Source organism: Lissotriton vulgaris, chromosome 11, assembly GCF_964263255.1.
Source record: "Lissotriton vulgaris chromosome 11, aLisVul1.2, whole genome shotgun sequence".
Lineage (NCBI taxonomy): Eukaryota > Metazoa > Chordata > Amphibia > Caudata > Salamandridae > Lissotriton > Lissotriton vulgaris.
In genome coordinates this window covers 115,005,956-115,020,645 of record NC_141699.1, presented here as the reverse complement: position 1 = coordinate 115,020,645, position 14,690 = coordinate 115,005,956, and the positions used below count along the sequence as shown (strand labels likewise).

The 14,690-nt window shown below is 46.1% G+C and overlaps 1 protein-coding gene across 2 annotated transcripts in view; it reads left to right on the top strand.

Moving 5' to 3' along the window:
* The window catches only part of CABP1 (calcium binding protein 1), a 209,306-nt gene that overhangs the window by 128,220 nt on the left and 66,396 nt on the right, over window positions 1-14,690 (top strand). The window lies entirely within an intron of this gene.

Sequence of the window (14,690 nt, the reverse complement as noted above, 5' to 3'; positions counted from 1 at the left end):
TGAAAAGTGACGCATCGCTGTTTTCATGCAGCGATGCGTCACTTTACATAAATGAGGCCCCAGGTTCTTGACATTTTTGTCAGAAGGGGTCGTTACGCCTAAAAAAAGTTTGACAGGGAGTCTCGGCATCAAAACGTTTGAAGACCTCTCGTGTAGGGTGTGTGGTTGGAGGAGCATGGTCTTTGTTTTACTGCTATGTGAGAAGTGTTTCCATGTCCGGGAGGATGGGGGTGGCTTTTACCGTGATGCCCTTGTGTGACTTTCCTCTCTCTCTTTCTTCCTCCCCGTTCCCCTCTTCTTCTTCACCTCTCTTCGGTTTGTTATCCGTCACATTCTTCCACATCACTCTCATTTCAGCTCCTTTCTTACTCTCCATGTGCCATGCTCTATTTCCATCTCTGTCTCTCTCCCTGTCTCTCTCCCTGTCTCCCTCCCTGTCTCCCTCCCTGTCTCTCTCTCTCTGTCTCCCTGTCTCCCTCCCTGTCTCTCTCTCTGTCTCCCTCCCTGTCTCTCTCTCTGTCTCTCTCCCTGTCTCTCTCCCTGTCTCCCTCCCTGTCTCTCTCTCTGTCTCTCTCTCTCTCTCTCTCTCTCTCTGTCTCTCTCCCTGTCTCTCTCCCTCTCCCTGTCTCTCTCTCTGTCTCTCTCCCGGTCTCTCTCCCGGTCTCTCTCCCTGTCTCCCTCCCTGTCTCCCTCCCTGTCTCTCTCTCTGTCTCTCTCCCTGTCTCTCTCCCTGCTCTCCTCCTGCCCGTCACTCCTCCCTCCCCTCTCCCAGACCCTCCATTCTGCTCTTTCTGCCATACGTCTGTCTTCTCATTAAACCTTCTGCTCGGATTAGCGCTCTCATCCCATCCCGTGGCGGTCTCTGACTGGCTGCTGAAACCCTGCTGGAATTGTTTGTTTATGAGGCTTATAGAGAGCTTGCTCCACAACAAACAACGTCCAGGCGGTGAAACGCAAGGATACCATAGGTTTTCAGACAGAAGTGAATTCCCGAAGGGCCCACGTGGTTCCACGTCACTGCGGCTGCAAGATTCCTCCCAGGGCTATCTTTTTACATATTCTGACATTTCCATGACTCAAATCCATTTACATGAAGTGCCAAAAAAGCTTTTATTAAAACATGTTTTTAAAGGACACCAGAGGACAGCAGTGCACCAGGAACTGTCCTTAGGGACCCCTGCCTGAGGGGGCACATTAGCTGGAAGAGCTGAGGGAGGGCCGCGTGCCTCGAAGCGCTGCTTCTCGGTGACATTCCGAGGAGGTTTTTCAGGAATCTCAAGGCAGGTTTCCAGGGAGTCTGTCCTACTTAAAGAAAAGTTTCAAGTTCCAAGTACAAGGGCATTTTACTATCAGAGATGCTCTTCGGACCGGTGCTCACTGCCGCCCCCTGCGGCTCTTCTCGAGAGCTTTAAGGGAAGAGAAACGTCAGCAGTGCAGGTTTAGTAATGGTAAGAAAAGTTCTATACAAATATCAATCAGACACGATACAATTGTAAATACTAAATGATCCGCCCTGCTTGCTCTGTGCTTTCTTAGATTGGGCACGTCATGCACTCATCCCCCATGCAGGCTCGCACTTCTATGGAACGGCTTCGCTTGAAGATGCACCCACTCGGTTCTCTCTAAATAGAATAAATTCATGATTTATCCATCCTGCTTCGTATGATGTATCCACCCTGCTCCCTTACCTTTGTGTCTAAATAGAATCACTTCACGGTGTATCCACCCTGCTCCCTTACCTTTGTGTCTAAATAGAATCACTTCACGGTGTATCCACTCTGCTCCCTTACCTTTGTCTCTAAATAGAATCACTTCACGGTGTATCCACCCTGCTCTCTTGCCTTTCTGCCTGAATGGAATCACTTCACGGTGTATCCACCGTGCTCTCTTGCCTTTCTGTCTGAAGGGAATCACTTCACGGTGTATCCGCCCTGCTCTCTTGCCTTTCTACCTGAATGGAATCGCTTCACGGTGTATCCGCCCTGCTCTCTTGCCTTTCTGCCTGAATGGAATCACTTCACGGTGTATCCGCCCTGCTCTCTTGCCTTTCTGTCTGAATGGATTCACTTCACGATGTATCCGCCCTGCTCTCTTGCCTTTCTGTCTGAATGTAATCACTTTATGGTGTATCCACCGTGCTCTCTTGCCTTTCTGTCTGAAGGGAATCACTTCACGGTGTATCCGCCCTGCTCTCTTGCCTTTCTGTCTGAATGGATTCACTTCACGATGTATCCACCCTGCTCTCTTACCTTTGTGTCTGAATGGAATCACTTCACGGTGTATCCGCCCTGCTCTCTTGCCTTTCTGTCTGAATGGAATCACTTCACGGTGTATCCGCCCTGCTCTCTTGCCTTTCTGTCTGAATGTAATCACTTCACAGTGTATCCACCGTGCTCTCTTGCCTTTCTGTCTGAATGGAATCACTTCACGGTGTATCCGCCCTGCTCTCTTGCCTTTCTGTCTGAATGGATTCACTTCACGATGTATCCACCCTGCTCTCTTACCTTTGTGTCTGAATGGAATCACTTCACGATGTATCCACCCTGCTCTCTTGCCTTTCTGCCTGAATGGAATCACTTCACGGTGTATCCACCCTGCTCTCTTACCTTTGTGTCTGAATGGAATCACTTCACGATGTATCCACCCTGCTCTCTTACCTTTCTGTCTGAATGGAATCACTTCACGGTGTATCGGCCCTGCCCTCTTGCCTTTCTGTCTGAATGGAATCACTTCACGATGTATCCACCCTGCTCTCTTACCTTTCTTTCTGAATGGAATCACTGCACGGTGTATCCACCCTGCTCTCTTACCTTTCTGTCTGAATGGAATCCCTTCACGATGTATCCACCCTGCTCTCTTACCTTTCTGTCTGAATAGAATCACTTCACGGTGTATCCACCCTGCTCTCTTACCTTTCTGTCTGAATGGAATCCCTTCACGATGTATTCACCCTGCTCTCTTACCTTTCTGTCTGAATAGAATCACTTCACGATGTATCCACCCTGCCCTCTTACCTTTCTGTCTGAATGGAATCACTTCACTGTGTATCCACCGTGCTCTCTTGCCTTTCTGTCTGAATAGAATCACTTCACTGTGTATCCACTGTGCTCTCTTACCTTTCTGTTTGAAGGGAATCACTTCACAGTGGATCACTGAAATAATATCGAGGGACAAAATATCGACTTGCCAAAATATCGTGGACAAAATATCGACAGTCAAAATATCGAGTTTGTATCTACAAACAGGTAAGTACAAAAATATCGAGTACAAAATATCGTTAACAATAATATAGATGTAAAAAATATCGACTTTATTAAAAACAGTGTTAAATTAAATTAATATTAAATTTTAATTACTAAAATATACTTAAAACTACTTAAATTAAATTATAATAATTAAATAAGAAATGAAAATAATAAAAATAATTTTTTACAATCTTATTTGTTGACCCTGAACCCTAAAAATACCCCTTTACCCAAAAACCCAAAACTGACCCTGAACCCTAAAAATACCCCTTTACCCAAAAACCCAAAACTGACCCTGAACCCTAAAAATACCCCTTTACCCAAAAACTGAAAACTGACCCTGAACCCTAAAAATGCCCCTTTACCCAAAAACTGAAAACTGACCCTGAACCCTAAAAATACCCCTTTACCCAAGAACTGAAAACTGACCCTGAACCCTAAAAATAGCCCTTTACCCATGAACTGAAAACTGACCCTGAACCCTGAAAATACCCCTTTACCCATGAACTGAAAACTGACCCTGAACCCTAAAAATACCCCTTTACCCTAAAACTGAAAACTGACCCTGAACCCTAAAAATGCCCCTTTACCCAAAAACTGAAAACTGACCCTGAACCCCAAAAATACCCCTTTACCCTAAAACTGAAAACTGACCCTGAACCCTAAAAATGCTCCTTTACCCAAAATTTATCAATATTATTTAATTACCAATTAATTATTAATTAACAATAACAATAAAGTAATTATATTAGAACATTAGCTGTAATTATTTTAATAATTAATATTATTTTTTCCAAATTAATTACTTAAAAATAACACAAAATTATATATATTAAAAATTTACTCTAATTAATGTAATTAACTAATTACAATTAATTAATTAACAATTAATTACTAATACAAAATATGTTCAAAATTATATTAATTAATTAACTAATTAATATTAATTAATTATCAATTAATTATTAATTAAAAATATTAACAAACATATATTAATTAATTAATTATTATTAAATTACTTCCCACCCTATTCCCCTATAAACCCACAACCCGCTACAGAATTACATTACGCAATTATTATAAAAACAAAATTCATTTAATAAAATATTTTATAACATTAATACACACTATTCACACATATTATTACATAAAAATACACTATAAAATATTATATATTATTAAAAATTCGATATTTTTGCTATCTATATTTTATACAGTCGATATTACTTCACTTACCTGAAAAACGATATTTTTGTAGTCGATATTATGTCCAGTCGATATTTTGTCCAGTCTATATTTAAAACTCGATATTATGTCCAGTCGATATTTTGGAGTCAATATTTTGTCTGTACACCCTTCACAGTGTATCCACCCTGCTCTCTTACCTTTCTGTCTGAATTGAATTACTTCACTGTGTATCCATCCTGCTCTCTAACCTTCCTGTCTGAATGGAATCACTTCACGGTGTATCCACCCTGCTCTCTTACCTTTTTGTCTGAATGGAATCCCTTCACGATGTATCCACCCTGCTCTCTTGCCTTTCTGCCTGAATGGAATCACTTCACGGTGTATCCACCCTGCTCTCTTACCTTTCTGTCTGAATGGAATCACTTCACGGTGCATCCGCCCTGCTCTCTTGCCTTTCTGTCTGAATGTAATCACGTCACGGTGTATCCACCGTGCTCTCTTACCTTTCTGTTTGAATGGAATCACTTCACAGTGTATCCACCCTGCTCTCTTACCTTTCTGTCTGAATTGAATTACTTCACTGTGTATCCATCCTGCTCTCTAACCTTCCTGTCTGAATGGAATCACTTCACGGTGTATTCAACCTGCTCTCTTGCCTTTCTGTCTGAATGGAGTCACTTCACGGTGTATCCACCCTGCTCTCTTACCTTTTTGTCTGAATGGAATCCCTTCACGATGTATCCACCCTGCTCTCTTACCTCTTTGCCTAAATGGAAATACTTCACCGTGTATCCACCGTGCTCTCTTACCTTTCTGTCTGAATGGAAACACTTCACAGTGTATCTATCCTGCTCTCTAACCTTCCTGTCTGAATGGAATTACTTCACGATGCATCCGCCCGCTCTCTTACCTTTCTGTCTGAATGGAATCACTTCACGGTGTATCCACCCTGCTCTCATACCTTTCTGTCTGAATGGAATCCCTTCACGATGTATCCACCCTGCTCTCTTACCTTTCTGTCTGAAGGAAAACACTTCACGATGTATCCGCCCTGCTCTCTTGCCTTTCTTTCTGAAAGGAAACACTTTGCGGTGTATCTACCCTGCTTTCTTGCCTTTCTGTCTGAATGGAAACACTTCATGGTGTATACGCCATGCTCTCTTGCCTTTCTGTCTGAATAGAAGCACTTCACAATGTATCCATCCTGCTCTCTTGCCTTTCTGTCTGAATGGAAATCCTTCACTGTGAATCCGCCAAGCTCTCTTGCCTTTCTGTCTGAATGGAAACACTTCAGGGTGTATACGCCCTGCTCTCTTGCCTTTCTGTCTGAATGGAAACACTTCACTATGTAGCCACCCTGCTCTCTCATCTTTGTCTGAATGGAAACACTTTTACCTTTCTCTATGAATAGAATCACTTCACAATTTATCCGCCCTGCTCTCTCGCTTTTCTATATGAATGGAAACACTTCAGGGAGTATCCACCCTGCTCTCTTACCTTCTTTCTGTCTGAATGGGATCACTGCACAGGGTATTTACCCTCCTCTCTTGCTCTTCTATCTGAATGGAATCACTTCACGGTGTATCCACCCTGCTCTCTTACCTTTCTGCCTGAATGGAAACACTTCACGGTGCATCCGTCCCAGTGGCGTAGCTAGGATGAAAGTGAGGGCGGATAACCCCAGGAGGCATGAGTTTTGGGGGCGGTGGCCAGCTCCCCTTCCCCAGCTTCTTACCTGCGACCATAAGAATCAGCATCAACCCCCCACCCCCGCTCTTTCCTGCAGCCGTCGTGGCCGCATGACTCGCGTGCACCCCAAGGAGGTGTCTTGCGGGTGCATAGAGTCTGATGGGGCAGGCAGGAGTGGGGTATTGAGGGGCATAGAGTCTGATGAGGACAGCTTCGAGTGGGGTAGTGAGATGCTTAGAGTCTGATTAGGACAGGCAGGAGTGGGGATGTTGAGGGGTATGGAGTCTGATGGGTGGGGATGCAGTGAGAATAAATAGAGTCAGAGGCCTACAGGTAACAATGGGGTGTAGTAAGGGTATGTGGGGAGTGCCTATTGGGGTTGCCGTGAGGGTGCATAGAGTTTCAGGGGGCAGGCATGAGTGGGTGATGGTGAGGGGCGTGAAGTGTGAGGGGGTAAACAGGAGGTGGCATTGACTCCGATGTGTAATGAGGGGGTATTGAATCTGAGGGGGTTATATGGGAGTGGAGTAGTGAGGGCAACCAGTGTCTGAGGGGAGCAGAAGGGAACATGGAGACTGGTGGGGTCAGACAGGGATAGGGGTGAACGGAGTTTGAGGGGGTAGACATGAGTGAGGATGTAAAGGGTGCCTGGATTCTGGGGTGGGGTCACACCGGGTTGAGGGAAGGGTCAGACTGGAAAGGCATGCAGTCGGGCTTTGGGAGATGGGCCTGTGTCTCAGGGTGGCCTCCAATGAGGACTGGCCATTTTACCTCTGTTGTTACACAGTATGTCTTATTTAGTCAGTAAGCACTATTTTCTTTAATGAGTTTCTCTTACTGCAGGCACTACATGTTTTCCTGTAACATTCAGCACGCCATGCACGCTTTCCCTTTCCAAGCAGCACAGGACAATGGCGGCCGCTTCTTTGAATAGGTCTCCCATTTACAAATTTGAGCTATTGGAATTGTAAATGACTATGCCTTTTATTTATGTGTTAATTAGCCAAACATATAAATAAAAGGCATTGTCATTTACAATACCAATAGCTTAAACTCTCACAAATGCAAGACCGATTGCATTGCAAATGCTTGTTTTTAGGGCCTCTGTTAACCGGCCCACAGTATGCCAGGGTATGCCCTTTGCTAAACTCCTCCCCTGACAGGTTATCGCACTTCAGGCTATGATGGGAGGGGGTGAGCCAGAGATGGGTACCCGTGGGGCCAGCTGTTGCTCTGCCCTTGGACCATTCTGTGGACCAGCCCAGCCCAGAAGCAGTGTCTTTCCCCTTGCTGCCCCATTGCTAGGCCATTGCATCTAGGGCATGGTAGGAGTTATGCAGGGCTGCACGGCAGAGGGGTGGGGGGAGTGTAGGTGACTTTGTGATCATTGGGCCATCTTCACCTCAGCTCCTGGAGTTGCAGCTTTGTGCTTTTTTTTACTCCTCCCCTGCCATCACCCTGAGGCTAAGGTGGGCTGGAAGGAGACGAGTAAGAGAAGCAACATGAGCCTCACTGGGGGCAGGTGATTTTGTGGCCTTTCCTTGGCCCCCTCCTCCCTGCTTCTGGAGCAGTAGCACCTGTGTGCTTTTTCTGGCCCATTCTCCTGCCACCTTGGCCCTGATGTCTTTCAGGCCTTGGTGGAGGAGGTGTGTGCTTGCCTAGGCCTGCTGCAACAACACCTTTCCCAGAGGCAACAGAAAAGAGGATGAGGTGTTATGGTCAGAGCTGCCGACTTCCAAACAGGGCAACTGCAATCGAGGAGTCCTGGCCTCAGCTCAGCATCCTGTGATTCTGGGCAAATCACTCACAGAGCCTAAAATAGAAATTAATTTGATCTCGTGTAATGTAACTCTTCAATTGCTCTGGTGCCCTTTGGCTGCATTCACACTATATAAAGCTACAAAAATAAATAACCTGCTATTCGATCATGTTTTAAGATTCTGCAAAGGCCAGAGCATGATCATTGAAGAGGGCTCTTTATATAAAAACGTCCATATTTCTTTTTAACTTGGTTTTATGCCTTTGTTTAACTATCAGTCATAAGGCAGCTTTAGGACATATTATGAACTGCTTTTTACTTATGTCTACTGTATAAAGTGATGAGAGGGAAAAATGCCGGATTTTTATTTATTTGTTTATTTTCGTTTCAGTTAGGAGATTAAGATACCGGTCATGTCGCGAGGTGGCAACCCTAGCCTCATCGGGGGTTGTGGCTCTTCGGCCATTTTTATTCACCTTGCCCACCTGGCCAAAATGTAATGCTTTTCATTTATGCCAATGTCACTGGCTCTGAAAGCTTACAAATGCTTAGTTTACCAAACATTTCTCTAAAAATTAATCCAATGAGACTAACCAAATGGTGATTCATGAAAGGGCGTGGTCCAGGGATGTGGGCCACTTTTTTGGGGACTGCCTGGGCCTAATTGTGATTCCAATCTGACAGTGGGTAGGGGTGTAGTGAGGGTGCATGGAGTTTGAGGGGGCAGACATGAGTGGGGATGCGAAGGGCTCCTAGAGTTTTGGGGTGTCATGCATGGGTAGGGGTGTAGTGAGGGTGCAGGAGTTTGAGGGGCAGACATGAGTGGGGATGTGAAGGGCGTCTGGAGTTTGTGGGGGTCACAAAGAGGTAGGTGTGTAGTGAGGGTGCATGGAGTTTGAGGGGGCCGGCATGAGTGGGGATGTGAAGTGTGCCTGGGGGGAGTCACAGAGGGGCAGGGGCGGGGCTCAAGTCAGGGGCAAATGGAGATACACGGCGTCCATCCACTATTTTCAGGGGTGGACGTTGTCCACCCTGCCAAGCAGTTGAGCCCCACACAAATGTGTTTGTTCCGGTGTACTTTTCAGACACCAGGACACGTTCAGCAGTGCCTGTATGTTGCCTGCTTCCCATTCCCAGCAGCAACGTACAGGCAGTGAGGGGGTGCTTTTTTTCACCTTCAGCTGGGCCGAAGCTAAAGGCCGAGGTTACGGGGCCATCAGGCCTCCTTTTTTTGAATATCCTGACTGAGGTGGCCTGGAACCTCGCACTTAAAAGTAAATGTAATGGAGGGGAAACAAAAGCACACAGCCAGGTCTGGACTGGCCATAGCGGGCACCGGGCAATCCCCTGGTGCGCCGCATAGGTGGGGGCCGGTTTTGAGCCCCTGGGGGCCGGTTTTGTTACAGGGCCGTTTTTGCAGCAAAATCGGCCCTGCAACATAATCTGCCAAAAACCGGCCCTAGCAAAGCGCTCGGCGGCACTTCCAACCCCCCCCCCCAACCCCCCTGTGTGGGGAGGGGGGCCGGCCGAGCACTTTGCCAGGGCTGGTTTTGGTTCCCAGTCCGGCCCTGCACACAGCTTGTTATCTCGTCACAGGTACTTAAGAGAGGCATGCTTTTGACTTTGTTCACTCCCTGTATATAAGTGCATGCACTGTAAGAATGTCAGGTGTGTTGGTCTGTCCCAGTTTTTATACAAATAGCAATTTCAATAGCACTGTTTTATAGAGCTACGCATCCCAATGCAGGGCGTCAGAGCTCTGTACAAAAAATACACATTATACATTGACAATAAATCATGTAAGTGTGTAAATCAATGAACAAGATGAGTGACGTGAGACATGGTTACAAGGTGTAGGAGTCACATGTCCTTCATACCTCACTGTGCAGTATTAGAAGGATTACAATTTATGAACTGCAAGTAACAAAAGGATCCCTTATTAAAAGCAGTAACCCACTTTACTATCTACATAAAATAAAAATGTGTCATCTTTGTGTTTGATAATGTGCTTTGCAGGAGGCACATTTACCTTCTCTACTACTTTGATTCAATACTGGGACTTCACAAAACACAGATCTCTCCCACAAATGTGTTAACCTCCAGAGTTATCTCACCATTACTACTATTCCCTGAGAGTTACTGGGCACCTGTACAGCAGATGCCTTAACCCAATCAAATATTTTAAAATGCAGACTTTGCAACCAATTAAGCAGAACAGATCTACTGCCATGCTTCTCCTTGTTGCCAATATCTCTGTCGCAGAGTCTAAAAAATATAAATGTATTAGCTGAGGCCCAGATTTTGCATCAGGATTGCTCCACTTTTTTGGCACAACCCCAACGCAAAAATCAAATTTGTTAAATCTCATAATGCGCTTAAATGTACTCGATAAACCTGATGAACATAAGTGTGAGGTCTTAATATCTGATGTCACTTCTTGTTATGTCACTTCCTGTGATGTTACGTACAATGTCATGACATCATGCGCTGTGATGGCAAGGGTCATGCTTGCACTTGCATACTACCTAACTTGGTTAGTCCCCCACTTCTTTTTTTAGGACTTGTGCCCTGGGCAGCGGTATGATGAGGTTGCATGGAGTTTTAGGGTGTTGACATGAGTGGGGTTGTGAAGGGTGCCTGGAATTGGGGGGGGGGTCAAAGACGGTGTAGAGAGGGTGCACAGAGTTTGAGGGGGGCAGACATGAGTGGGGTTGTGAAGGGCGCCTGCACTCTCTGGAGAGGGGAGGGTCACTCAGGGTAGGGGCGTAGTGAGAGCTGAGGGAGTCTCCCTAAGTGGCCGGATTCCCCAGGCTCATCAGTGAAAGCGCTTTGCTCGCTGCCTTAAAGCCATCGTCCTCGACAGTAAAATAATCCCCGGGATGGGGTGGGGGAAGGTAGTAATCTGCCACAGATTGCAGCCATCTTCTCCTCTCCTTCAGTTCCCCATCTCCGGCTGGGCCTCTGGCTCTCGGTGATGTGGCCAATCTATCTATCTATCTATCTATCTATCTATCTATCTATCTATCTATCTATCTATCTATCTATCTATCTATCTATCTATCTATCTATCTATCTATCTATCTATCTATCTATATATCTATCTATCTATCTATCTATCTATCTATCTGTCTATCTGTCTGTCTGTCTGTCTGTCTGTCTGTCTATCTATCTGTCTACCTATCTATCTATCCATCTATCTATCTATCTATCTATCTATCTATCTATCTATCTATCTATCTATCTATCTATCTATCTATCTGTCTATCTATCTATCTATCTATCTATCTATCTATCTATCTATCTATCTATCTATATACCAATCAATCTATCTAGCTATGTATCTATTGTTGTGTCTTAAGAGTCCTGCTCCCTTCCTGTCTCCTTTACCTAACTCCGCTTCATGTTTCTTTCATAGGTCTCTCTTCGTCCTTCTCCCCCACGCTCCCATGAGGTACATTTGAGCCCATCTCTGGTTAGATGTACCTGACCCCGCCCCCCCCCACACACACACGCACACGCCTCCCACCCATCCTGTAAGCTTTTGGTGGCTCCCACTGTTTAGCACCCTGTGTCTCTCGTTCTTTTCCTGACTTTGTTTCTCACTCTTTTCCATTCTGTGTCTTTCACTCTTTTCCTTTCTGTATCTCTCACTCTTTTTTTCCGTGTCTCTCACTCTTTTGCTGCCTTTCTCTCACTCTTTTGCTGACTGTCCCTCATGCTTTTTCTTTCTGTGTATCTAGCTCTTTCCTTTCTGTGCCTCTCACTCTTTTCCTTTGTGTCTCTCACTCTTTTCCTTCCTGTGCCTCTCATTCTTTATCTTTCTGTGTCTCTCCCTCTTTTCCTTTCTGTCTCTCACTCTTTTCCTTTGTGTGTCTCTCACTCTTCTCCTTCCTGTTCAAGAACCGGGCTTTTAGAACCCAGCGGCGCCAGGGGCACGCCCAAAGTCTTCGGATTCACCTGTCTTGGTATACAGAGACACGGAATACTTCTGGGTGGCGTCAGAGACCAAGTTTATTGGCTGCAGCCAGTAACAGTGATCCTAAAAATACAGCATGGTATATTTCAGGAGACTGCTCAAATTTGTAGAGCAAGACATCTCCTTTTATACACAATATTCACATTTACAAACATACTCCCACTGCGCAAAAATCTAACCAATGGAGCACATTCTCAAACAAGGTATCACATGACAAGAAAGCTCAATTTGTAATGTCCCAACCCAAAGTTAATCATTGGGAATGTCCCAAACCCAATCTCCACAAGCCGGACAAACCCATAATTGAAAAGCACAATGCATGTAGTAAAGAGCATTGAAAAAGAAACAATGACTGATAGCGAGCAAGATAAGGCATGTGTAAGGAGACTAAAAGTTAACGATGTCCTAAACAATGATTGGCAATCTCAGACAACTATCAAACCAGGGAAATTGACTCGGAAGGGTCAGCTTCAGGTGAAGGAATCAGATCCTTGCAATTCACCTCGAAGTCAAGAAAGACCCTGTTAATGTATGCCAATACATGAAGGCCAGGCCGTTTCGTTCGTTCGACCACACTCGTCAACCTGCGTGATGGCAATACAAAATGGAGACTCAAAAACAAAATGGAACCCATGTTCAAGACGAAATCTCCAAATACGTAATGACGAATTCACTCCATATTAGCCGAACTTACTAAATACGGTTCAACATCACCAAAATCATGACGGAACCATGGCCTTACGAGACAAGGCCCGTTTTCACAGAACCACACTGTGTCTCAGATTCTTTTTCTTTCTGTGTCTCTCGTGCTTTTCTATCTGTGTCACACACTCTTTTCCTTTGTGTCTCTCACTCTTTTCCTTCCTATGCCTCTCACTCTTTCCTTCGTGTGCCTCTCACTCTTTTCCTTTCCGTGTCTCTAACTCTTTTCCTTTGTGACTCTCACTCTTTCCCTTCCTGTGCCTCTCACTCTTTTCCTTTCTGTGTCTCTCCCTCTTTTCCTTCCTGTGTCTCTCACTCTTTTCCTTTCCGTGTCTCTCCCTCTTTTCCTTCCTGTGCCTCTCACTCTTTTCCTTTGTGTCTCTCACTCTTTTCCTTCATGTGCCTCTCACTCTTTTCCTTCGTGTGCCTCTTACTCTTTTCCTTTCCGTGTCTCTCCCTCTTTTCCTTCCTGTGCCTCTCACTCTTTTCCTTTCCGTGTCTCTCCCTCTTTTCCTTCCTGTGCCTCTCACTCTTTTCCTTTCCGTGTCTCTCCCTCTTTTCCTTCCTGTGCCTCTCACTCTTTTCCTTCCTGTGCCTCTCACTCTTTTCCTTTGTGTCTCTCACTCTTTTCCTTTGTGTCTCTCACTCTTTTCCTTCCTGTGCCTCTCACTCTTTTCCTTTGTGTCTCTCACTCTTTTCCTTTGTGTCTCTCACTCTTTTCCTTCCTGTGCCTCTCACTCTTTTCCTTTGTGTCTCTCACTCTTTTCCTTCCTGTGCCTCTCACTCTTTTCCTTTCTGTGTCTCTCCCTCTTTTCCTTCCTGTGTCTCTCACTCTTTTCCTTTCCGTGTCTCTCCCTCTTTTCCTTCGTGTGCCTCTCACTCTTTTCCTTTCTGTGTCTCTCACTCTTTTCCTTTCGATGTCTCTCATTTATTTCCTTGCTGTATCTCTCATTCTTTTCCTTGCTTTGTCTCTCACTCTTTTCTTGACGGTGTCTCTCTCTGTCCTCCTTTCTGTTGCTGACACTGTTCGTCTCTCTGCACCAATCAGGTCAGCCTCCTTTGGTCCACTGTAAGTGCACCTTTGAGTTCTAGGCTCTCTCAGCCCATCTCCTTCTGTCTCTGCCCTTATCCCTGCCCGATCAGAGACCTTCTCTGCCCATCTCTATCCCTGCCTGCTTGGAGCCATCTTTCGCTCTGTCCATTTCCTCCTGTCTCTGTCCCTATCTGCCACTGTCCCTGCCCGCTCAGACCCCTCTATCTCTACCCAACCCCCGTGCCTCTTTTCTTGTCTCTGGGTATCCTTCTGAATCTGTCTATTTCTTTCTCTCTATTTACCTCTTTCTCTGTCAGTAACTCTACCTATCTCTCTCTTCTCTGCCGTGGCCCCTGTCTCTGCCCACCCCCAGCCCCGCCTCTGCCCTTCGCAGTCTTCCTACCTACCTCTCTATGTTCCTTTGACTACCTGTGCTCAGCCCTCTGTCCTGCCCCCTCCCCTCCTCTGTTTATCTCCATTATAATTCCTCTGTCCAGCCCCCTCCCTGACTCTACCCACCTCTCTCTGCCCTTGTCTCTACCTGTTTCTGTGCTTCTGCCTCTGTCCTGCCTCCTCCCCTCCTCTGTTCATCACTATGATAATACCCCTGCCCAGCCCCCCCCCCCCTTGACTCTGCCCAATCTGTCTCTACCCACCCACTCTGCCCGGTCTGTCTCTGCTCACCCCTCTATGCCTAGTCTGTCTCTGCCCACCCCTCTTTGACCAGTCTCTGCCTTCTCTGTGTTCCCGCATCTCTCTCTCCCCCGTCTCTGCCCAATCTGTATCTGCCCAACTCTGCCCAGTCTCTACCCATCTCTTTGCTCCTGCATCTCTGTCTCTTCCCCGTTTCTCCTCCTCCGTTTCCCTGTCTCTGCCCACCACCCTGCCCAGCCTGTCTCTGTCCACCTCTCTCTGCCCAGTTTCTACCCACCTCTGTGTTCCCGCATCTCTGTCTCTTCCCCGTTTCTGCTAATGTTTCCCTGTCGCTGCCCACCGTCTCTGCTCAGTCTTCCTCTGCCTACCTCTCTCGGCCCAGTCTGTCTCTGCACACCTGTCTCTGCCCACCTTTCTCTCTGCCCAGACTGTCTCTGCCCACCT